The sequence below is a fragment of the Bos grunniens genome, chromosome 1 (genome assembly GCF_055505025.1).
Source record: "Bos grunniens cultivar Pamir isolate PY7600 chromosome 1, Bosgru_T2T1.0, whole genome shotgun sequence".
In the NCBI taxonomy this organism is placed as follows: Eukaryota; Metazoa; Chordata; class Mammalia; order Artiodactyla; family Bovidae; genus Bos; species Bos grunniens.
In genome coordinates this window covers 62,052,653-62,078,991 of record NC_141165.1, presented here as the reverse complement: position 1 = coordinate 62,078,991, position 26,339 = coordinate 62,052,653, and the positions used below count along the sequence as shown (strand labels likewise).

Genomic DNA, 26,339 nt, shown 5'->3' with positions numbered 1-26,339 from the left:
GTACAGTCAAAACAGTGAAGTTCATTCCTCCAAGTCTGAAGCACTTTCTTCCCTGTTGCATATTATGAGCACTCACAGCTAAAGTCATAAAAACTAGAAAGAGGTAGAGGTTTTAAATAATCATAACATCAAGGAACTGTTGATGCCCAAATGGCTACAAGAGCCAAGAAGGGAATGTCAACGAGCAAAGTGGTTTACCTTCCTTGCTTCTTGTTTTGGAAACATGGCCATGAATAAATAATTCATATTTACATTTTTATTTTAAAAATTAAAGTATGCACACGATGGCAAAAAACAACTGACAGCCTCAGTATCTAGTGATGGAGACCTCTGCAAGTAGAGCAGACACCTCTTCTAAACACGGAGCTGACACCAAGCTTACAACCTTCACTACCGTGCAAGAACACAGGTCCATGTTGCCAGGTTTTCAAGAGAAAGCAGAAACCTTCTTTTATGGGAAATCCCTTCATTTTCAAAAGCTGCCTCCAAATTTTAAAAAACATTGTGCACGCCACATCTCCCAGCCCAGTTTAAAAATTCAATCTCACCCTATCAGATGAAACAATTGGCATTATCCAGAGATGTCCAATCATTTGCCCAAAGCTGGAAATATTATCTAAACTCAGTCTCATCAATTTATAGTACTAGGTATATAACATACCACATGTTGATTGACTTAATCACCAAACTTACTGTGGACCTACTAGGGGTTAGATGCTGTTCCAGACCAGTAATTCACCAGAGCACAGGAGAAACAAAAGGCAAAAACCCCTTGCTCTGATGGAGTTTACATTCTAGAAAGGAGAAACTTTGGTCTCATTGGAAAAGACCCTAATGGTGTGAAAAACTGAGGGCAAGAGGAGAAGGGGGCGACAGAGGATGAGATGGTTGGATGGCATCTCTGACTCAATGGACACAATGAGCAAACTCATGGAGATAGTAATGGTCAGAGAAGCCTGGCGCGCTGCAGTTCACAGGGTCGCAAAGAGTCAGACACGACTTAGCAACTGAACAACAACAAAGGAGAAACAATGATCATACAAGTTAGGTAGTAGTGTGTAAGACAGTGATACTCTTATATCGCTGTGTGTTTAAAAACACACACACACATGAAAGAAGAGCAGGTCAAGTAGAATGAAGGGTACTACAGAACTAGTCTCATGTCTTATGAAGGTTTTCGTTGGGGCCAAAATCTTTCCTAAGTAGGGAGAAGCCTAACACAACTCACATATAACCAATGCACAAATTACCTTGTGTATGCCTGTTTCCTTATTCACAAAATAAAGATACTGTTTACCTGGCCTAGCTAATCCCCATTATTGTAAGACAATCTTCAGTTACTACTTGAGAAAAGTGAATTTATAATATTTTAATATTATATTTATGATGCGGTATTGTGATTATTTCTAGACATTCAGAATACCTCTTAAACATCCTAAGCACTTATTAGATTCTAATCCTTCAAAAGGAAAAAGCAGCCACTAAAATCATTAACATTTCCTCTCCCCTCTAATGTTGACTGATCCAAAGGCCATAGAAGTATAGCAACCACTATGAATTCTGAGCTACAGTGTGGTGAAATGTAGAAAACTTTTATTTTTTTATGCCACCTGATGCAAAGAACTGACTCATTAGGAAAGACTGAAGGCAAAAGGAGAAGGGGGCGGCAGAGGATGAGATGGTTCGATAGTATCACTGACTCAATGGACATAAAACTGAGCAAACTCCAGGAGACAGCGGAAAACAGGAGCACAGCATGCTGCAATCCACCAGCCACAAAGAGTCGGACGTGACTTAGTGACTGAGCAACAACTGGGCGGTGGCAGGGGCGGGGGGAGGGGGTGGGGGTGGGGGTGGGGGGCAAGGTTTATTTTAAATAAAAAAGTACAATGAACTTTCCTAATAATAATAATATTTTAAAACCATTAAGGCCACAGTGCAGTGAAGAAACAGATCTAAACCTAGGCCTGGGTCCACATGGCACCCACTTTCATTTCACAAAAGATGTCAAGGATTTAACAGTGTAGAAACAAGATTTATAATCCCTGATGATTTGCTTGTGATTTAATATGAACTGACCACGTCCATAAGTATCATAACAAGATGTCAATTTACAGAAGAAATAAAGTTCTTCATATTTCCCTCCCTTTTTCATTCTCCTGATTATCTAGCAATTACCATTTTCTCTTATTTTGAATTTGCTTCCTAACAGCTAATACTTTTACTCTCTGTGAGGTTGCTAGCAATGCATTTTATTGGATCATCTTTACTTTCTAGCACATAAATGGACAGAAAGTACAGGATATTATCACTGTGAGACACTCTCCATCAGTCTCCGGTGCTCCTCCATGTCCTGCCAGGTATGCTAAAAGGCGAAGCCCAGACTGTTTTCTGTCCAGGCTATTGCTCAAAGTTCTGTTTGCAATGAACGACCTTGACAGATAGGATAATGGCTCTCCTCTAGACAAAGCGCAAGTTCACTCACTGCATGCTACAAAAGTAGTGGATTCCCCAAGTAAAGTGTCCCTAAGCAGAAACACAGTGGCTCAGCAGTAAATAATCTGCCTGCCAATGCAGGAGACTTGGGTTCGATCCCTGTGTCGGGGAAGATCCCCTGGAGAAGGAAATGGCAACCCACTCCAAGATTCTTGCCTGGGAAATTCCATGGACAGAGGAGCCCTGTGGGCTACAGTCCATGGAGTTACAAAACAGTCAGACACGACTTGGCAACTAAACAACAAGAACACAACAGCAGAAACCCCATCTCACTGTGCACAACCCCATCTGGATGCTCCGCATCACTCACGTGGGACTTGGGGGCAAGGAGGAACTGATACAAGTACTGGAGCTCATGCTGTTTGGTACACCCTTGGCTGCGGTCCCTTGTCTTCTGACAACATTGGTAAAACAGTAGCGGGGTCACTATTATCTTGAGGCAAAATCAAACCTCAGACTCAACAATGTCAAATCAAGTTGAAGAATCACACATTTACTCAGATATGTCATTCTTGGTAAGCTTATATACAACACTTGCAAATCCTCAGACCCTAAATGCATGCCTAATTTCTTCTGTGCTGTATCACTGATGTACACAAACATAAACACACACTACAATAGAATATCCCACTCCGTATTAGGTTTCAGAACTAGTTAATAAGCTCCAATGGAATCCATCTGTCACTAATTCAAGACCTCCTACTTCTAAATGAAGTTAATCAGAGAGCTACATCTGGATGTGAACCTGGTGTTTCCAATCAAGTTTTCCATCCTTTCCCCCTCTGCACAGGAAAGCAGAGTAAGTTCTAGGCAGAGTCCTAAAAGTCCAGATTAAATCACACGTCTCTGGGCCTGAATCTGTTTACCCATAAAGCAAGAGGGCTGGACCACAGGGACTCGTCTCTTTTTCCAGTTAGAATTCCGATGATTCTACTTTCAGCCTATACATGGGTGGAACATTCCTTGCTGCTTTGTTCAATGCTGGAGAGGTTTATGAAGTGTGGTCCTGCTGAAAAGCTGGAGAATGAACTAGATGTCCTCTCAAGATGCCTTCTGGCCCTATAATCCCATGATGTGCTTATAATGGAATTTGGCTATCCTTATAATTAGAAATGTAGCCTGCTGGTCACACATCTGGATCAGATAAATCTGCACAAATAGCATTTCACCAGAAGCAGAAATGCCAAGCATATAACAGCTGTGTTGTTACATCAGCCTTGCAAATAACAAGGAATACTATTTATCCGTAGAAAGCAAATGACTTTCGGCAGACAGGGATAAAGCTGATTTCATTCAAATTACTTTGGGGTGGGAGACATGTTTATAAAAGAAAAAAATATATGTTGGTTAGACTTTCAAATTTACCAGATCAGTACAGGAAAGAATTCCCATACGTAAAAGACCACAAACGCCAAAACACTACTCCTTACTTCCTGCCATCCTAGTTAATGACGAGTTTCTTGTTATTGAACTTTTGTAAATGTTAATAGGCTCCTCTGACTTGCATGTCAACATATCACAAGAAGCCATGAACCTAATCCACAATTAAGTATTATCAAGTGTCAAATGTACTCTGGGAATATTCATATCCATAGAAAATAAATGTGCTTCAAGTTAACAATTAATTTCACTCAACCAATGTGCTAGATAATATGAAACAGGAGGAAATTATTTTCCTTAAAAGCAATAAACACTCTTCCTAGCCAATTAGGTAAGCATTAACCACCTTACACTTTGAAGCTCATTTCTTAAACCCCAAAACTTAATGTGCTGATCTATTTGCTCTGAGGAATAACTGACAAAAGGCATGACTAATGGCAAACAGGTATGAATACAAAATCTGTCACCTATTACCAACCTTTACCAACACAACTGCTCGGTCTTCTAATTTGCAATACTGTTAATAATTTTATTTTCCCCATTCAAAAGTGTATTCAGCTTGTGGGCGATAATGGAGGTTCGTCAATAGTTACAAACGTAATACGCTCGTGGGGGACACTGATAACGGAGGAGGCTGTGCATGTGTGGGGGCAGAGAAGTACATGGGAAATCTCTATACCTTCTGCTCAGTTTTGCTGTGAACCTAAAACTGTTCTAATAAAGTCTTTAAAAATGTATTCAATATAATATATAGACTTTAAAAGATAGAAAGTAACTTTCATATCAAGTAAATGCCCTACATTGAAATGTGTATATGAAATAAGATCCTTAGATTTTAATGTATAAACTGTTAACACTCAGTAAGTCACTTTAAATATAATCACTTTTCATATACAAATTTTTAAAAATCCACAATGTTAGTATAATTACCATTACCTCAAAAATCCAGACTTAAGTTTTGTACCACATAAAGAAAAAATAGAGAACAAAGAAAGCAAGCTAACCAAGACAAAAAACAACAACAACAACACAAAAACCAGAGTTACATTTCTGATGGATGGAGAAAATAGTGATGACTGGAAAGGTAAATTAAGACAAAAGCAAATTTACATGGTTCTTAAAGGGGAGAATCCAAAAGGTAATCAGACTCTTTCTTCACATTTTCTAATATTAACTGAAAACTACTAGTAACAATCAGTCTTTGAATGAATCATGAAAGGAGCACAGGGATTAAAAAATGTTGACTAACTAGACGATTCTTTGGAAGAATATAATGTCACAACTTTCAATCTTTATATATCAATTTTTAAGCTTAAAGCCTTAGACTAAAATGATACCCTGTGATGGTCAGCTAATTGATTTTCTCAAGAATGTTAATCAACTATTTCCAAACACTGGGAAACAACTTAGGCAATGGAAATTCGCAACCAATTCTAATTCCTAAGGAAGTCACTACAAAAAATGACTTAATACTTCAAAACCCCTAGCAGAGAACCTAACAGATGCATTATATTTTATGTGCAACCACCGAGTAGCCCTAATAGATACAACCAAAAAGAGATTCATAGTGTAAATCTTCTTTGGGGCCCAGAAGACTTTGACTAAGTAAATATCAACTCTCAACCTGTGATGGGCTTATCAATGAACCACCATCAAAACACAGGTGAGAACAAGGCCTTCTGGCTTTATGCCAAAGTGAAACATCAGATGGGCAGCTTCCATCCCTTCAAGGATACTGCCAAAACTTCTAAGGTTTGAAAGGATATCTCCAACCTGAAGGATGGGAACTCTCAGGATAAGGTAACAGCTGAGCCACACTCAACTTCTAAAGTCAACTCAGGAAACACCTCACCTTCCAAAGCCCTGGATGCAAGGCAATTAATGAAAATGGGGAGACCCCCCCATTTTAAAATAATTCTTTCAGGTAATTGAATGTCATTGGCAATTAGGAGTGAAATATGAGCTTTTTATAAGGCAAACCTTGTTGGGAATGCCCTGGCGGTCCAGTGGTTAGGACTTGGCTTTCACTGATAGACTTGATTCCTGGTCAGGGAACTAAGATCCCACAAGCCATGCAGCATAGCCAGAAAAAGATAAATCTTATTTTTCTGTTTTGATTTTTTTCCATACTTCTGTTTTCTTGATTTAGGGGTTTAAATAAACAGATTCCTAATACATATGTTTTAAAAATAATGACTTACCAATCTTTTTCTCTTTCTCTATCCTCTATTATTTTAATATTATTCTTTTGTTTTATTTAGGCTTTGTGATTTCAGACTTAGAACCAAGCATTTGAGATTTCTGCACAGCCACACAGGATTTCAGTTACCAAGGCTGCCAGATCAACAGCTAGCCCAGCAGTACAAAAATCCACTCTCTTTTTTCAAAGAAATAGATTTTCTGCCTCCACACTTTCCATTTCCAGGAACAATACTTCTCTCATGATAAGGAGAGACCCAAAAAACAAGGAGCCACATTGATCAGAGCTCAGCCTCACTCCCATCCCTCACACACACCTCACTTTTAAAAATGCTCTGGGTCCTACCTTTCCTTAGTAGAAGTTAAATTTCATCATCTTAAAGGATACTGACAATTTCCCAGATCGTAGCTGTCCAGGCATTACCTACCATCTCCACAAGCAGCGCTAAAGTAAGACTTTACAATGGCTATACAGGAGTATTCCCAAGATGCCTCTGTTTTGGTGGTAAAAATGTCCTGACTCCAAAATTTCTTTCCAACTACCTGAAGTCTTTTGTATCACTATCTGCCCAATTGACTTATCCAGTTCTTCCTAGTCTCTCTTTCGATAAAATCAGGAGGAGTACCTGGAGTTCTAGCTACCCACCCCCCACCTCCAGTAAACTATGCCCCCCCCTCCCCCGCTCCAGTAAACTATCCCCGCCCCCGCCTCCCCCCGCCAAAGGAGAACAGCAGATATGGAAGGAGGCAGAGACCTGCTCAGGACTTCACCAGGTCTGAGGGCCTTGCAGCTCCTACAACTCAATACAGATTTCACCCCAATCAGCGAAGGACATGGGATACTGAGGCCTCTTTTCAGATTCTAACCATATAGTTTAACAACATGACACTTTTAGTTCTTAATATAAGAAACTAGTCATTTCTTCCTAATTCTACTACCTAGAATTAGGTAGTAGATGTTGATTTAACAAATGTCAATCCTGGCCAAGAGTCTACAGCACACAATTTCTACAGGTATCTCAAAGATTGTTAAAATACCTACCTCAGAGCTTAACCGAAAAAGTGGGGAGGGGTAGTCTGTGTTATCCCCTGTATGGGTGTGTCAAGAGACGGTCAGGCAAACACATTCCCAAGGCAATCGTGTGACACTCACCAGGAGAACACCCTATAAAAGGCTGCCTTACAGGACCCTCTAGAACTTTAATGTGAACTATCTCCCCCTCATTTTAGGAAATGCTCCTCAACCCAGTGAGCACAAGAAGGACGCCTGGGTGGCAGCCGGCAGAAAGCTATCATTAAAGTCAAAAGCATTTTGTGCAGATTGCCTTCAACCAAAGGCACCAGGGTTTTCATCTGCTGCAAACCAAATGCTTCAGTATTTTTAAATATTTACCTCAATCAACCTTGTTTCAAAGAAACCAGGATGAAGAGACGAGGTAGACTTCTTCACAATCTAAAATGCACCATTTCCAAACAAACAACAAGTGAATACTTTCTACAGACGTTGTCATACGAGTCAAATGGTTCCTCTAGCCTTCTTCTCATGCACATGGACCTACCTTCCACTAGTGGGCACCTGTGCTCGCCTTCCCAAACCCCAATATTTCATTGGCATGGCAATATTACAGAGTTACAATATACAATATAACAGAATTACAGTAAGATAGTACGTGCTGAGAGAGGGTATCACAAGGCAGACAGACTGAAACCATGATCACAGAACACCAGCCAATCTGATCACATGGACCACAGGCTTGTCTAACTCAACGAAACTAACCCATGCTGTGTAGGGCCACCCAAGACAGCCAGGTCATGGTGGAGAGGTCTGACAGAATGTGGTCCACTGGAGAAGGGAATGGCAAACCACTTCAGTATTCTTGCCTTGAGAACCCCGTGAACAGTATGAAAAGGCAAGAAGATAGGACACTGAAAGATGAACTCTCTAGGTCAGTAGGTGCCCAATATGCTAGTGGAGATCAGTGGAGAAATAACTCCAGAAAGAATGAAGGGACAGAGCCAAAGCAAAAACAACACCCAGTTGCAGTCCATGGGGTTGCAAAGAGTCGGACACGACTGAGCGACTGAACTGAACTGAATTACAGAATAGCTACTTTCACAGATCTTAAGTACACAGGGAGCGTACATTTTAAGAATTAGTATAAAGTGTCACCTCATGCTAAGGAATGTCAAGTGGAAGTTCACAAAGAGCTTAAAATAGATCTGATTTGCATGTTTGCCTGAAATCATCTAATTAGACATGTTCTTTTCTGTGTATTTTGTTTAGATTACTATTTTTGATTTTGAGGCATCATTTTACTCTGAAGATGAAAATAGGACTTTAAGGTGACTTTAATACAAGTTGTCCAAATACTTTTTCAGTCCACCTTTGAGAACTCAATACTAGGCAGCTTACAAAGTATTCAAGTTTTCTTCTTGGCGGGGGTGGGGTGGGGGGAATGAAGCATCTCTATAGTGAGAGTCTTTCTACATGAGATCATAGTAAAGAATTCATTAATTCTCTCTCGGACAAGTACACTGGAGGCCAACATCTTTGTTCAGAGAAGGGAGACAGCATTCATCAATTAAGGGCAGTATTGTTCTAGGGCTTTGTTTATAAATCCAGCATACATCGCCATCTGTTAACTTAGAAAGCTGTAATTGATATTTATGTAGTTCAGAATAAAGTAAAGGAAGAGGCCTGTGTGAAAATGCCACCCCATAAACAGTTTCACACCCTGGATCAAGACAATACTATTCTGACCGAGTTAATGTCATGTTGAAGGCTTGCTCCCATGCTCTTTCTCTAAACTTTAGTTTCTCAAGTTAGAAATATATTTACAGTCTTCTACAAAAATTCCTAATTTGTTAATTTTTCAAATGGGAAGAAGCAATTCTGACTAAAGGTGAATAAATTGCAACTTCACCTATGCAGTTTTTCTTAACTCTCCAGATTCCTTATGTTACATTCAACTTAGAACAGACATGATCTTTTTTACCACTCCATTTCTGTCTACTTCAAATTCTAGGTCTCCAAGTATTTGTTCTTCATTTTATTTACCTATAATCATATTCAAGGTGTACTTAAATGGCTTGATCACCAGTTAATACACAGCTTCGTATATGCAGATTTTAACTCGAATACAAACTTTGAAGACAAGAATCACATTTTTACTCATTTCATCCATTCAAAGCTCTTCCCCACTGACCCCCATCCTGAATAAATTACTTTATATACAGCAGACATTTTAGTTAACTTTTTAACTATAAACTAAATTTGTCCATGCCAAAGTCACTCTAGAAATAGTTACAATTTTATTTAAAAATACTTCATTGTCCCCCCAAATTAAAGACCCCTCTTGATGTCTTTGTGACATGAATGGAATTCACAGGCTTTCATCAATATTAAAGAAGCGTTCAATGTTCCTAAAGCCACTCTGAAACTCATCAAAAATAAGTCAGTATCCTTGTGCTTTGATACCCTTTTAAAACTCTCTAATTTTGACTTAACTTTTTTGTTTTAGAGAATTAACATTTTTTAAAGCTTCATACATATACTGCCTCCCTAGAAGTGAACGTTTCAACTTTGCCGAGATGTGCACTCAAGTTGAAAGGCAGGAAGAGCTCACAATTCAGAAGGGAAATACCTAACAAGCATGCAACAGCCATAAAAGACCACATGCAACTGGGCACTGAAGGAGAGCTCTATGGGCAAGGGCCTGGCTGCAATTCACCCTCACACTCCTAGCAGGCAGCACCATTCTCTACAACCATGCTCTCTGAAAGCAAAGACTGGGGTGCTGCTCCCTGTTGTATCCCCAAACACCAAGAAGAGTCCTAACACAGAGCAGCGTTCAGTAAATGTGTGGAATAAATATTTGTAGGAAAAAATGTGTGACACAGAGTAGACATTAGTAGGAAAGGAAGTAGAAGGAAGGATTGGCATAGTTGAAATTTTATTTTGAGACTGTACTTCCTGTGTTCACCATGATTTTAAGAGTGACACAAACTCTAAATATCTAGGGACAACTGACCAGGACGGTGGTGAGTCAAAACATCAAATCACACAAGGAAAAGCTCTGAACACTGGGGACCTGCAGCTGCGGAAGAGAAGGTAGTACTAAAGGCAGACGAGCTGGCTAGAGCTGAGTCTGAGGGGTTGTCACATGAAAGAAGAAAACGAACTTGTTCTAGGGTTGCTGTGGAGTTGCATGTTTTGAACTATGGCGCATATAACCAATTTAGTGGGTCACTGGCATTCCTTTAGGTAAAACAGAATAGTATAGAATTGGGTCACAAAGATTAAAGGCAAAGTATTGATTCGATTCTGGTATATATATTTAAAATTTTCATGTATTTACTGGACTATAAGGCAAAATGTATCTCAACATGCATGCCTGTCAAAATTTGTGGAAAAACAGTGCCCAGTTTTCACCATGATAATTTGGGTTCAATATAAACATGAGAGATGTTCAACAACAACAAAAAAATTAACTGATTACTTCTTAAACTGTTAGTGAATAGTCAAAGGAATCAAGAACTTGATTAACCATGATAGTAAAATACCCAAAATCAAACTGGTAGGTAGGGGGCAGAACCAGGCCTAGAAGCCAGTCCCCAGAGCCCCCTAGTCTAACTGCCTTGTAGTGGATCACAGTGCCTCTGGCACAGGCTGCTGACCACGTGTCAAGATGTCACATACAGGCGTCTTGACACTGGTTGGAACAAATGAGATGACCACCTTGATGGAGACAGATGAAAATCTTTGATGAGGGGCTTCCCTGATGGCTCAGTGGTAAAGAATTCGCCTGTCAGTGCAGGAGACAGGTTCAGTCCCTGGTCTGGAAAGATCCCACGTGCCTCGGAACAACTAAGCCCACGCACCACAACTACAGAGGCCCAAGCACCCTAGAGCCTGCGCTCCACAAGAGAAGCCACCACGATGAGAAGCCCATGCGCTGCTACTCAAGAAAGCCCACATGCAGCAACAGAGATCCAACACAGCCAAAAATAAAATATTTTTTTTAATCTTTGATGTAAAATTACAAATACTGTTCTTATCTTTTGATGGTCAGATCTATAAATTTTCAGGCTAATGAGATAATGCAGACTTCATCTACATATATGTCATTATTCAAAGAGCTCAGGACTTGAAACATGACCAAAAGCATTAAGGAAAAATTAAAACAAAGCCCTCTTCTTTTGAAGTTTTAGAAGACACAAAGACAAGAAAAAAATACCATTTTGACAAAGAAAGTGTTTGATAACCCTTAACTAAAAGAAGAAATACCACCTTGAGAAGTTACAAAACTTAAAAAAATCTCTGAAATTGGAATGCCCCTTGCCATGTTTTCCCGAGACCTGTTCGTACAATTCCCTACCAGTCCAGTCCCACACACAAACCCTCCACCTTCCTTTCATAAGAGAACAAAATGACTCCTTATAGCAAACCCCTCAGGAAACAACCCACTAACTTCCATAAAAAAACAGCAACAAACATTTAATGTCTATATTAGTTCATGTTTTTAAGTCACTGTCCAAGTTTTAGAGGCCTATCTGTCCCTGTATTTCTTTCAGGTCCCCCAGTGGCTCAGCGGTAAAGAATTCCCCTGCAATGCAGGAGACACAGGTTCGATCCTTAGGTCGGGAAGATCCCCTGGAGGAGGGCATGGCAACCCACTCCAGTATTCTCGCCTGCAGAATCCCAGGGACAGGGGAGCCTGGCGGACTACAGTCCATGGGGTCACAAAGTTAAACACGATCAAGCACGCACACATAGAATAACACAGTTTGGGGCAGTCTTTCCCTCTTTCTCTTCACTAACGTGGTAAGAAAAAACCCATAGGTTTCCCCAAGATAAGCGGTGGGGAAGTAATGGAATTATCAGTTTCTCTAATGCTTTATTAAAATTAAGAAGTTAAAAAAAAAGTTCAAATAGTGGTGACTGGATCATGATTCAGTACACGTACACAGAATCACAAAAACTTTCACACATGCAAAGCAAGAAACTTTTGTTATTGGAAGAAAGTTGGCAGGACAGGGTGAACAGTTTAATACTGATGACAACATCAATTATGTCAGATCTCGATCTGCAATAAGCTAGCTGTAGGTCCCCAACTGGTAATCAATCATGTGACTGTGGCCACTAATGGATTTGAGTCCTGCCAAGTTTCACATGCCCCTAGTTACAAACCAGCTTCCTTTCCATGTGTCTTAAACAGGCTTAAATTGCCCGATTTCCCCTCCCCCCATGCCCCCAGCCTTTGAAGCATGTCTCATGCTACAAAGCAGCAAAATTAAGATCCTGCGACGTCCTCCACCATGAAATCATCCTTTATAGCTGGGAGGCAGGATTTCATAGCCACAAGCAACAAATTTCATCAACTCTAAGACAAATTACTCAAATGAAGAAGCACAAAGGGCTGCTCTTAAAAATAATATGATGTCTTTACATTAGGAAAGTTTAACTTTGTGCTACTTTTTCCTTTTTTAGAAAAGTTCAAGCCTCAATTGTCACCAAGTCCTTGGTACAGGCTGCTCTAGGAGTGAACTCAGACTGATCAGATGTACATGAGCACACATGTTTCTGAGTTATGGGATCCACAGGATTTGTAGGGAACTAGATTTGAATACTGGCCTGGTGGACTTTTGGAACTGCTGCTACTTCTTGCACAGCAAGAAGGCCACCTCAGTGTCGGTTACAAGAGTCACAGGCTACAGTGCAGCACCAGTACATCCTCAACCGTATAAAGGCATCTCTCAGGATAGACACCTACTTTCGATTAAGTGACCAGAAAAACAGAATCCGATATACGTCAGAATTGGAGATGACTGTATTTCAAATCATCTTCTGCAAGGTCCCAACCAAAGAAAGTTTTCATCCAGCGTCATCATTCTGTGATACAACCCCTGCTTGAAGATGTAATGTAACATCATCCTAAGTTCATGTCAGAAGGCCTGGCTTCCAGTTTGTATGGGTCATACAGTAAGGAAAGAGGCCAGGAGGGGAAAAGCATGAAAGGAAAGGAAATTTTACTTTTCTGACTAAAATAACAAGAGTTTCTCAGTGAAGAGGACACAAAACAGTCAGCAAACTTAGTTAAGCTATAGAAGCATTGACCCATCAAAAGGCCAACTCAGTTCTAAAGATTCAGTGAAAAAGGTTAACTCCAAAACATACTGTATAGTCACCTGCATGAGAAAAACTCTTTTCAAGTGCCTTTAGGTAATGTTCACCTGCTCCTAAGTGTAAATGGAGAGTTTACTGGCAACAAGGCAGTTAGAGTAAACATGAGGCCTCACTCATCATAGCCACCTTTCATTCTACAATTAAACCATAATTCTCCTTTCAAGAAGCCAAATCATTCTCTAGTGATATGTGGTTTCCCATCCTGAAAGAAGTTTACGAAGTGGAGATGTCAAAGTTCACAGCAATTAAATGATTTGCCCAACTTCAGTTAGAAGCTGAAGCCAGGAACCCAGTGAGCTTCAATACTTTTTGCCTTCCAATTCCAATCCACTTTCACATCCAGTCCTGGTTCTCTACATCCTAACTTTGCTACATTTGAGAATTACAAATAAAAACTGAGCCGACAGGACCTGTTGAAAACACCCCATGGCCATGCAAATTCCCCATGTTTGATAGGAACTTCTCTCCATACAAACTTTTCTAAGCAGACTTCCAGATCCAGCGTGTGGCTGACTTTTAGCACCTGGCTACAGTACTTCAGGTCCTTCACTTAAATGCTAATGATAACAGTTAAACCCCATAAACAAAGAAAATGTCTGTTTTAGAACTGCTAAATGAGGGGACTGCAGACATGTTTAATTATGTCTGCCGGGTGGCTAAGGTCCAAAACCCACCACCATCTGGAGACTTAATCTTGCCTGCATTTCAGATCCCCACCATTCCCGATGGAAACAACCACTCTGGCCCTTTTCATCAACATAAAGAAAAGATTAAAATAATTAGGTTTAAGTGCCTCATAAAGGCTTAGATGAAAGCACATTATAGGAGGTATGATTTATCAACTAAATCATAGTTTATGTGGTCTCATTTGAGATGAAACCTGGCTTCATTACCACTGAGTTTTCTTGCTTTATTTTCTTATATGGGAGCTCTGTCAACACAATTCTACTGGGGCAGGCTGGAGGAGAAAATGAGCTAAATGCTTGCTTCTTCAGGGCTGCTTTTGGTCCGCAAAGGCCATTTTACTATTTTATCATTACTCCTTGATGTTAAGCTTGACCAAGGAGCTGGACTCATTACAAAGCAAGAACTTCCCTCCAAGGCTAAAAAGCAAAAGGAATGTCAAAGCAATTTTTGCTACATAGCAATTAACAAGGGGATGCCTCCAGACATGGTAGGCTGATGTTATGTTGGTGATCAAACAGCATCTTGTCGTCAGGCATTAAGGTTTTAAACATTCAATTATCTCATTTGTAAAAATATTTTCACTCTCATTAAAATCATTACTGTTTAATGATACAACCATTATGGTTGTACCCTAATGAGGTGGAGATACTGACAGTCATAAAATGTCAAGATGTTGTCATTACCCCAGAAAAATGCAAACTATAAATTCTCCCAGGTTTCTTGGACTCTTAAAACTGCAATGTCCCTTACAGAAGTTACCTGTGACTATTTAAGTTAATTCAACAAATGCGGTGAAAAGTTTTGTTCCTTAGTTACCTTAGCCACATCTCAAGTGTTCAGTGTAATTAATGGTTATCCTACTGGATAATGTAGACAGAATATTTCCATCATATCACAAAGTTCTATTGAACAGGACTTCTCTAAAATGTCATACTCTCATTGATGAAAAGGCAACAAATTTTCCATAGGAACTAGTTATTTATTTCGTTTTATAAGCCAAGTGGGGCACTGGAGCATAATTGTTCAGATCCTGCACTCTGGAGCCCAACTCCTGGATTCTAAGCCAGGCTCAACCACTTACTAGCTCTGGATGAGGACCAGTTACTTACCCTCTCCATGCCTCAGTTTCCTATCTATAAAACAAGGATAATTACAACACCTATCCTCATAGGAGTGTGGTAAGGATTAAATGAGTTAGTTAAGTGCTCAGAACGGCAAGCACTAAGCAAATATTTGCTCTTATTAAGCCCTAAGTATGCTTCAAGGCCTTAAAAATGCTCATAGCCTTTTCCTCGTCGCCTTTTCTAGTTAAGGAGTATTATTTTGTTCCTTTTAGTACATGTGACAGCCTGTAAAGCCAGTCTCCATGCTAAAAGATAAAATTCACTGACCACCTTTCATAAAGTCGGATCTTCACCTTGAAAGGTTAATTTTATTACTTATCTTAAATTTAATTAATCAGTTAACTGACTGTATGTATGTATAAATCAGGTTAGTCTTTTCAAATAAGGTTAAATCCACAGCATTATGGTATGTAAATATACACACTTAAAGATAACTGAGCCCATAAATTCATTCACTTGAACTATAAAACCTTCAGAATTCTCTTTGTCAACCATCTCCAACTAGCAAATATGTTCCTTGAATAGAAACCTGCTATCAAAGTTATATTCAACTTATAGAAAATTCCAAATCAGTAGTCTAAATTAATGAATGCATAAGCTTATAATATACTAAAATTCAGTCTGTTTGAAACAGCTGGGAAACAAACATTGAAAAGATATAAAACTGAAGAGCATTATGATTCTGCACTAAAGTTTGAAAGCTTCTGAAACATAGTAATTTTTTTAATAAAAAAATTCAGTCTGAAAAATAAGCTCATTTTTAACACTAATGAACACTCCTTGTTTATTACTATGAATAACTTTTTGCCTGTTTCAGAAAAAAAAAAAAGTTTGTCAGAGAAAATATAAGCAACTTGAAAAGCACTGGTAAGTTAGAAATTTTATAATATCAACCAATTTATATAGCAAAAATTCCAATATTTTATTTGGCGAACTTTAAATTAGAAAAAAAATATTCTTCCAAAAGAACTTACCTAAAGAAAAACACACATACACACACACACACAAATATTTAGAGATTAAATGATAAGAGGTCTGGGGTTTGCTTCAAATCGTACATCAGAGAGTGAAAAATGCGTAAAGACCAAGTCAGTCTGACCATGAGTTGACAGATGTTGAAGGTGGGTGACAAGAACACAGGAGCCCACTACTATTCTCTACTTTTGTAGTACGTGTTGAAATTTTTCATAAAAAAAAGTAAAGTCACTCAGTCGTGTCCGACTCTTTGCGACCCCATGGACTGTAGCCTACCAGGCTCCCTTCATGAGATTTTCCAGGCAAGAGTACTGAAGTGGGTTACCATTTCCTTCTCCAATATTTTTCATAATTACCATGTTTAAAAAACAAACTCACCTAAATATAAGGGGGTTTTGACTTAAAGTGAAAGGTAAAGGTTAAAGGTCATAAATGTGCACCAGTTTCTTAGTCCGCCGCCAGAGTGCTACAATTCTGCTTTTCCCCTACCCTCATCAGCCACTACAGGGTGTAGAATTTATGATTATCTCACAAACTGTATGCCCAGAGGAGTGCTAATTTTTTCATGTGACTTGTTCTTGGATTTTGTTTGTCTCTTTCTTCACCAATTCCACAAAAAGAAAACCAGAAGGTAAATTAGCTAACACACTCCAGAAATAGCCAAGAGTCTTATTTTAATGCCATAATTCTTGACTCCAAGATGTGCCTTTTTTTTTTAAAGGCTATCAAGAGGCTGCATTCTGTTGCTGTATCCCAGTTTAATAATAGAACATCTAAAATTACACAATTATGGTAACTTGAGTGATTTCTAATTTTATTCTCCATTTTTATAAAAATGAATGTCAAAATATTCTAATAATAAGAGTCTGGGAAAATGTGAGCACAATGAAAATATTTTAATGTTCATAGTTTTAATAAGTGAAGATGTGCACCTACAGATTTTCAGTTAGAGGTGTGCCAATTTTGAGACAATAAAATGCAATGAGGGAAAAAGGGAGAGGGAATCAAGAAATCGGAATTATTGCCTGATTTTCCCTTCATTTGCTGAGGCGCCCTTAGGAAAGGGGCACACTTTCAGATTAGGTTTTCTTATCTCTAAACTGAGACAATCCTCACTGGGTTCACATCATAGGGTCCTGTGTAAATGACTCCAAAATACGTAGAAAACTGCTTTTTAAATAAAGTGCTATTTAAATAAAAGTCAAGCACTCATAAACTACTTAAGTAGCCCCTCTAAAAATGGCTTCAGGCTATTCCCCTTAGAATTCGAAAGGAAAAAACAGCCAATAAATGAAGAGGACTAAAGGGAACTGTCAGTCGGATTCCACAATGTCCTTCTGGTAAAGGTGAAACCTGAGCCACCTGGCCAGAGTATCCAGGCACTGCTAGGTGAGGCTACCAAGGTGCTGTGAACGGGAGCTGAATATCAGAAACTGAGGTGGGCCAATCCAATCAAAGGCACATAATGATGACTTATTACAATTCATTAATTCCCTGAAGGTATCAACCTTTGCTTAATAGTGATAAATCCTGTATCTGCTTGCTCTAGCCACATAAAAGCCAGCAGACATCTCTGAAAAACATTTTGCTTAGTAACATAAAATGAATAAATAAATACAAAGGAAATTCCAATTCTCATTAAGATACACAAACCTGTCAACTTCAAGTGGAAGGAGCAGCCAACAGCAAGGCCAGCGTTACCCTCCCACCAACAGCAAATCGTAATAGGCAGGTACCAAGGCAGGGAGGCCAACAGTGAGGTTTCTCAGCAAAAGCACAAGAGGTTGACCCAAGTAAATATAAGAGGAATAAAGTAATACGTAACACGGAGAAGACTGACAGAGGAATATGCCTTTTCAGGGAGAAGATATTATACCCTCTCCTATCCCACATACTGCCTGGGTCCCGATCTTGATGCCACAACTTACTAGACTTTTAACTCCAAGCAAGTAGCTTGCTCTCTCAGTGCCTCAGTTTCTTCATCCACAAAATAAAGATAATATCCTCATGAAGCTGTGAGGATTAAATGAAGAAATGCACATAAAGCACTTAAAAGAGCTCACATGGTAAGCATTCAATATTATTATTATTGCTAAACATTTTTACTCTTGCTATAAATGAGTACTCCTCAAAACACACTGTCGCCCAGATACTTGATCAATGGTTTGAAAGGAAAGAACCCATTCTAATTCACATAAAGTGTTTGAGGAAACAGAACTGATGAGTACTATGGGAGCTGTGCTCAGGCCAGTCAATCACTGACTTATTTTCTTCTTCCGTGGGCTTCCTTCCTCAGGGGCATAGCATCAGCCCTGAGCCTGGAGATATAAAAGGGGAACCTACTATCCGTCCAGAGGAGCCCAAAGCCCGAGTCCAGCAGGGAGGAGACAGGTGGCTAATGACAAAGCACAAGAACCTGAAAAGAGCAATGGGGGCTGTGGAATAGGTTCCAATAAGACAGGTCTGAGTATGAAGAACAGTAGAGCTAAAATCTACGCAGCCGCCATATACCTGAGAGGAGGCGCCCCGGGCAATGGGAACACAGGTAGGCGAGGACACTGAGCAGCGTGACTTCTGGTGTTCCTGGAGCACGTGGGCACAAGGGCAGTGGGAGAAGATGCCCTGTACGTTCTCTGCTCTCCGGAGCCTTTGGGTTAGAATACCATACTGCACAACCTGAAACAGTGGCAACACCACACCCTCTGTGTGACGATCTTTCAACAAATATTCTATAGTTAATTCTCAGAGGAAGGCTCTTCCAAACGAATGGCAAAGAGAAACCTGAAATATATTCAGTAAGTCATGAGGATAAGTAGTAGGGAAAATTACTGGTAACCCAGATCTGAAAGTCAGTTCTGTAGTACTAACTCCTGGACCTTAAGGCCCTAAGAAGATACAAACTTCTACAGACTCTTTCTAGGTCTCTTAAGTAATTTTTTTTCAAGGATGATGACATTTCACTCCCCTGATACAGACACAATGACCGCACCAAAAATCCACTAAAGACTCTTTCATATAAGAGACTCTTGATGTAATTGTAGCTTTAGGACTCATGGTAATTGGGTTTTTTTTTAACGTAGAAAACACTAAAAAATGTATCTTTCTTTTATGATCTTTTATAAAATAATAGATAATGTTTCTTTCATAATTGTAATAAAGCAACAACAAGAAAGCCTACTCTGTTGCCTTTGTGCAAGTGTAAAAGCCTCAGAGATCAGATTTAAATTAGACTGGACTAACCCCACCTCCACTCCACTTTGATCCTTTTTCATCACAAAGGCAGCAAGACTTCAAAAAGCACATCAACCAGAACGAGATGTTCTGCAGTTTAGGACGCAATCCCAAAAGAACTCGTGAAGTAATTATAGTACCATATAATATGTATAGAAAAATAATATTGTCTGAACACTATCTGAACAGTGGAGATTTTAAAGGAAGACAAAATAATGAAGCAGAATAACAGCCTAGAGGAGGATTCTGGAAGCTCCTGGAAGACTGCTGGGGAAACAAACTGCTGATTAAGTCTTAGGTCTACACAGGGAAGTACCTATTTGTGAAGAACACAAGTTCTTAACATTTTTCAATAAAAGTGCTTCAAAACAGCCATCTATCATCAAGCACCTAGACAATCAACTAAGAGTACAAGAGTCAAAATTATAGGGTTTTCAATTTATATACCAACATCTCAAAATAGATAAAAATTCCTTTCTGGGGTATGCAACTTAATGTCACTTCCCCATGTGCTGGATTTTCTTCGAAGACATAAAAATTTTGTTAATGTTCTTCAAACTCACCAAGTTACTCAATAACCACAAGGGTAACCGAAAGCAGTGTGGGAGAGCAGCAGCCTGTAGGTTTAGGTCTTAATCTAAGCCTTGTGACCAAGCTTTACTAAAAGGCTCAGCTTGAACAAGGCCCAAGTTTCCCATAGGAAAATGAGCTTTATTTCCTGAAGCCTGCAGTCACCTCTAACCTGAAGGGGCAGGAGACTTGTAATAAATTTCTCCAAAATTGTATGTGAGCAGGTAGCCAGAGTTACCTGGTTATTCCTTGAGCCTATTATTATCGCTCTGAATCTGTTTTCTCATCTAGAAAATAGGAATCACATCATTCCCCTTCCAAGGTTGAGATGAAGGCACATAAGGTCATGGGTAGAAATTAAGTGTTAGTGTCCAGAAAAGCAAAGTCTGGGAACTGCTATTAACACCATAACCTTCCCCCTGCTCATCTCCCCAAGCCCCACCTCCCACCCACACTGGACATCTACACTTCACCATTGCCCAACTGACCACAGAATCATGGGGAAACATGAGAAAAGATGCAGTAATGCCCAGCTCCCATCAGAGACGGGCCAATTGACTGAGGAAGGCCACTAAACAGCAGTTGTGGGCTAACAGCCAGTTTATCAGAGGAGCACATGCAATCCAAATGAAGCTTCTGACCCCCATTTCTTTCTTTTTCTTTTTTCCAATTACAAAGAGAATTTAATGGTACTTCCATACTCCATGACTAGAGGATAAGACTGGAGGCTCCAAATTCTGGGGCCCGGATCCAAGCGGATGGGCGATATCCCCCACCTTGGTCCCAGCGCCCAGCCTACAGCAGTGTTGAGGGCTTGGTGCTAGCTGGCTGGCTGAGACCCCAGAGCTGAGGATGGCCCATCACAAGTCACTTGAAGCTGTCCCAGAAAGGCTGAGGTACAACTGTCCATCTTCATGGTTGTATTCCAGAGGCAGAAACTGAGGCCATCACAAGTCACTTGAAGCTGTCCCAGAAAGGCTGAGGTACAACTGTCCATCTTTATGGTTGTATTCCAGAGGCAGAAACTGAGGCCTGGCAGTGGGCTTGGCAGGGGCAGCCCAAGCAGATGCCCAGAAGTCAGGGTGTGGCTAGGACTTGGCCTAGGAGTCGGTTCCCCTTTCTGCCCAGGTGGCTGGTCAGCGGCAGCTCAGGCAGTCTTGCCTTGCTGTCTGGCATCTGGGGGCTCAGTCTGTATGGTGCCCAGGGCCACACAGCCTGGGGGTGTCAGAGGGCCTGGGATCCGGTATTTCAGGTAGGAGAGGTAGGTGTCCCACCCTAGCGTCAGGCCGTTGATGTAGGTGATTCGGAACTGGGGGGGCACGAAGAGGAAATTCACCAGCTGCGCAGCAGGCCACACACACCAGTCAGCCTTGTAGAATTCCCAGAACTTGTCCCGCAGCTCCTGACAGCTCTTGTCCAGGGTCTGGCCCTCCAGGCAGCCAAGGCCCAAGAAGTACCAGACGCCAAGCATAGGAGAGGCCACCAGTTGGTCAATGAGGACCTTCTTGAGGACGTTTGGGAGGCCAGGGAAGCCAGATGCAGGGAACAGGCGGTCCAGCCAGAGATACCAATAGTGCAGGAAGGGGCCCATGCTGCAGCCGACTGCAAACATGCTCACTGAGCGCCGCGGGTCGAACTTCTGGCCGGGCCGGGCGCGAATCTCCCAGGTCTGGCGGCCCCATCCCCAGCCGCCATGAGAACGCCGCATCCCAGGGTGTTGGTGACGAGCAACGCACGGCCTTGGAACAGGGGCTGACCCGCAGCCCAAAGGCCGTGCAGCCAGCACCAGCCGCCAGGCGGCATCGTCATTTCAAATTTTGACCCCCATTTTGACCCCCATTTCAAAATCAGTTAGAATGGTCTTGGTATATCCAATTCTTCATGCGTCCTTTGTAAATACTAAGTACCAGAGGTACAGAGGTTAACAAAGCAACTCTACAGATCACATGCCATACCTCTACATCCCCATCAAGAACAAAGGTTTTCCAAGTATTAGACTCCATAAGTCCAAAGCAGTATTTTCCTCCTCTTACTCCCTCAGGTTAAAAAAGAAATGGAAAGACTGTGCAGAGGGATCAAGGGGGAAGTCCCTGTTCTAATATAAACATGGCAAGCACAACTCTATCACTGCAATATACTCTTTGACTTCAGCACAAAACTCTTTTCTGACCATCTGGAGCAGCTCTAGGCAGGAGGCCAAAACTTTGTAATTCCTTTTCAAAGTAAATGACAGATCAGTAACTGCCACGTTGCTAATGCATAGCCAAAAGGGAGCACCTCTACTCCTACTCAATGCTCCCTGGAGTTTTACGCATGTAGTAAAAACAAAGTGCTTCCAAATAAATCTGCCCACTTATCAATATTCCAAACTGAACAGCGATCATGTCACTTCTGAGCAAGGTGGCAGTTTCTCGGATGTGATCCTATCACCCTATCTCACAGGCAGGAAGCAGGACCTTCCGCAAATTTCACTAAAAAGAGGCTTTTCTGATCTAGAGTGAAATTTATATGTGTTCATTTACATTTCAGTTTGCCAAGAATGAGACATGGAAGTCCACCAGAAATTTTAGGAGTCTGTCCCTACAGTGCCTGAGATGTCTGGTAAGTTTGCAATAAATTTGAAGTCACATAACACAGAGGGCAACAGGGGCCATGAATGGTGATCTTGGTGGAGAATTTTTAAAATCCCATTGAACAGCAGGATCACTTTCTTTGTTTATCCAATAAAGCAAATGGAGAGCCTACTTACGTGCCAGGTACATACAGTGACAATGAATGAAAATCAAAGTTCCCATTATCTCTGCCATAAATATGAATCTGAAAAGTTCCAACTTCACACAATATATCACTGATAATAAAAGCCACTTGAAAGCTCACAGGTTTAAATTTAGTGAGTTTTCTCTGGAGCACAAGAAGAAAGATGTCAACCAGCAATGGCTACAGATTCCCTACAAATACTTAATTTTTTAATTTATTAAATTTTCATTTAATAAAAATCTTTTTCCAGATTTCAAAGACATGAAAGTTATCTCTGCAGTCACAATTTCCACTGAAGAACTATCTTCTCTTTTTAAGTAAAACATTTTAAAACTGAACAATCTGAAATTTTATCTGGTAGCAGACTTTCTTACAAAGATAAGTTAAAAGGAATTTTACAGATGAGCAAATAGTAGCTAAGCTCTGATTACAAAATTAAACTGCAGACAGAGTACAAATAAAAAAGCCTAAAAAGGGGAATGATGGTTCTCCCCTTCTGATGAACTCTTCCTTGAGGATGAATTCACAGATTGAGAAAAGAGAGCTAGAGAAGTCATTAGAGGTCATCCCATTCTGATTTTACCCAGTTCACCTTTTAGAGAAGCTGTTTTGTTTGCCTTCAAAGCCTCATGTAATCATTACTAAATTAATGGTATCTGAGTGTCTGGAGCCAATTCCAAATGCAATGCTTGTGTCCTACCCGGAGCTTAGGGAAGAGATGGGAGATCTTATCAGGTACCTTCCCAGGGAATTCACACCCTGGTAAAAACAGGATAGCAGAAACCCCAGATTCCTCAGCACAGGAATGTGTAAGGATTCTTTGTCCTTAGCCTTTTGGAATAGAAGAGAAAGAGAAGTGAATGCTGACAGAACTACCTTTCCTAAAGGGTTTAAGAAGCTCAAGTACAAATTCCAAGGCAGGTTTCACCATCAAAGGAAACTGCTGAGAGGAAAGAAGTAGAAGAGGAATCAACTGAAAGATTCTGAACCAGAAGAAAAGGTACAAGCAAAAGCAGGACTTTTCGAAGACGGCGGTGAGTCGGTAAATGGCAAAACAAACAGACCATAAGGAAAGATTACATTTTAAAGAACTGCGGAACATGTGAAGAAAAAAATGGGGAAAATCTACAAAAATTAAGGCTTGCTTCCAAAGTTCTTAAAAAAAAAAAGTATTTATCAAGGAAGAAAGCAAAAGACACAAGCAAACAGGGAATGGCAATGGGCCATTCAAAAGAGAAATCTTAAGGAGTTACGAGAGTAAACGTGACTTTGCAGCAGCAGCTCATACAGCAAAAAGAGCACTTCTTTAAAGGAATCAGACAGCTCACGTTTTAAAGAGAGAAACTATGCCCAAATTCACTTAATTCATTTTCTTTTCAATGTGACCTCTATTAGTTATTTCCTTACTTAAGATCATATTTTCTCTCAGTGATATATGGACTACAGGAAATAACAGAAGTCAAAATAAGAGGAGGATAAATGAATGAATAGGTAGGTAAAGTCTGAAAAGTACTTAGAAGTACTATACAAAAAAAGGGGGGGAGCTCTGCTCAAACTGCAAATTATCAATCAGAATGCTTAAAGAAATATCAAACATGAACCTCCCTGGAGGTCCAGTGGTTAGGACTTTGGCTTCTAGTGCAGGAGATGAGAGTTCCAGCCCTGGTGGGAAAGCAAAGATCCCACAGGACTCACAGTCAAAAAACCAAAGCATAAAACAGAAGCAGAATTGTAACACATTCAATAAAGACTTTAAAAAATGGTCCATATTAAAAAAAAAAAAAAAAAAACTAAAAAAAAAAATCATCAAATGGTGATAAAGAGAAAAGTTCTACTTTCAGGAAGGAGAAAAGCAGGAGATAACTGGGGTTCTGAGAGACAGGTACCAGGCAGGAGTAAGGGAGTGAGGAGAAGAAACAACCTGCCAACCCCAGAAAAGAAAAACAACAAATTTCCAAACAGCCTGCAAGGGAGGATATGGAAGAGAGAGAAAAGAAAGGCTGACTCTTCCTGGTAAAGCCAACAGGGAACCAGCTTCAGGACACCTCCTTTTTAGCAGGCATAAGAAACTGTTAAGGAAGGAAAACTGCACAGACTTACTCTCACAATCAGCCTGATGACCTCATGCATCCACTTTCCTCAATATCCCTAAACAGGCAGCCATTCTGATAGCAAAAATCATAATTTATTTTACCTAAGTATACCCCAGTAACCTGGCTTATGTATCATCTGTAAGCTTCCGGATCCAAATAGTTAATTCTGCAGAAAAAGATCAGAGACTTCTTTGGTTCCTTGCTCCAACTTAGTTAAGATTGTGTAACTTGTACAAACATAACCATTTCCTGCCCACTGAACAAAGCAATTAATGGACTGGGCACAGTTTCTGAGATGATTTAAGGGAAGAAATCAGCCAGGCCATGTCTCACTGCAATTCATTTTAAGAAAACAAGACACAGGAAAATATAGATTATCATTATTTTGATGAAATAGCAGTCATTCTTTATATAACTTTCCTCCCACAAACTGACTATAAATGACACTCTAGGAAAGGAATTTGCTTCAAAGTGGCTCTAAGATAATATTTCTACCATCTTATACCTTCAATTCATCATTAGAAAGCATGTGTAGACTGGCATTTTGGAAGGAAAAATAAAAACTGATAAAGTTTATGAGTTTAGAAACATCCAGCATTAATGTAACACGGACTCTACAGAAGAAGAAGTATCAAAGAAAAAAGGAAGAGAAAGAGGAAGAAAAGCAGTCTTGGCTCCCAATGACTTCCCAGGGCTGGGTCCAAGACCTCACGAGGTCCAAGCACACTGCCCTCGTTTCCAGTGACTCCAACCTTTTTCGGGGCGGGGCGGGGCGGGGCGGGGGGGGCGGCAGTGGACTTGAGCTAGTTTGAGTGTTTCTGTTACTTGCAAAACAAATAGTTCTTCACTATCACTGGACATTCAAAATTTTTCAATCTTCACTTATTTTCAGGTATCAGTTATTTTAAATTGAAAATTCCATATTTCTTCCAAGAATTGGAACAGAGTTTTCAAACTGAAATCAAACAAATTTTCTCCTGGTTCAAACACATGTTATATCAGTGTCAAAACAACATTGTTTTGCTCAGTAATTAAGCCATTTATTCAATAACTTACTAAGCACTTGTTGTCTGCCACTGCACAGAGAGAAAAGGAAAGACATGGTACCTGTCGTCATGGAATTTCTGTAACAGTGGACATCTAAGGGGAATCGGCAGCCTCCTTGCTCCACATATCGCTACACTGGCCTCAGTCAAACACACACACACTAGTTCTAACTGAACTGAAGGCTCTCTAAGTTTCAGGTACTGGTTCATGCAGCTCATCAGTTCCTACAACCTTCTACTGCTAAGGGAGAAATGAAAAGTGTGGGGTGGGCCACAAGAATTTTCTCTCACCAATGTGGGCAGTCAGCCTCATCACCAGGGAGGAAAGCCTGAGTGTGGATTTAACTCATCAGTTCAGTTCAGTCGTTCAGTCACGTCCAACTTTTTACGACCCCATGGACTGCAGTACTCCAGGCTTCCCTGTCCATCACCAACTCCCAGAGCTTGCTCAAACTCATGTCCATCGAGTCCATGATGCCATCCAACCGTCTCATCCTCTGTCGTTCCCCTCTGGTACTCTTCCTGACCTTCACCACTACCAATTCTTCTCTGAAGGCACCTACAAGTGTGAAAACAGCACTACCACCTCCTACCC

General features: G+C 40.4%; 1 protein-coding gene and 1 pseudogene across 39 annotated transcripts in view; both read right to left on the bottom strand.

The window, feature by feature from the left end:
• Positions 1-26,339, bottom strand: part of FNDC3B (fibronectin type III domain containing 3B) — a 361,710-nt gene that overhangs the window by 314,840 nt on the left and 20,531 nt on the right. The window lies entirely within an intron of this gene.
• On the bottom strand, positions 6,123-26,325 carry LOC147379538 (mpv17-like protein 2 pseudogene; annotated as a pseudogene). Its single transcript, XR_015161793.1, has one exon. The product of XR_015161793.1 is annotated as a mpv17-like protein 2 pseudogene (transcript).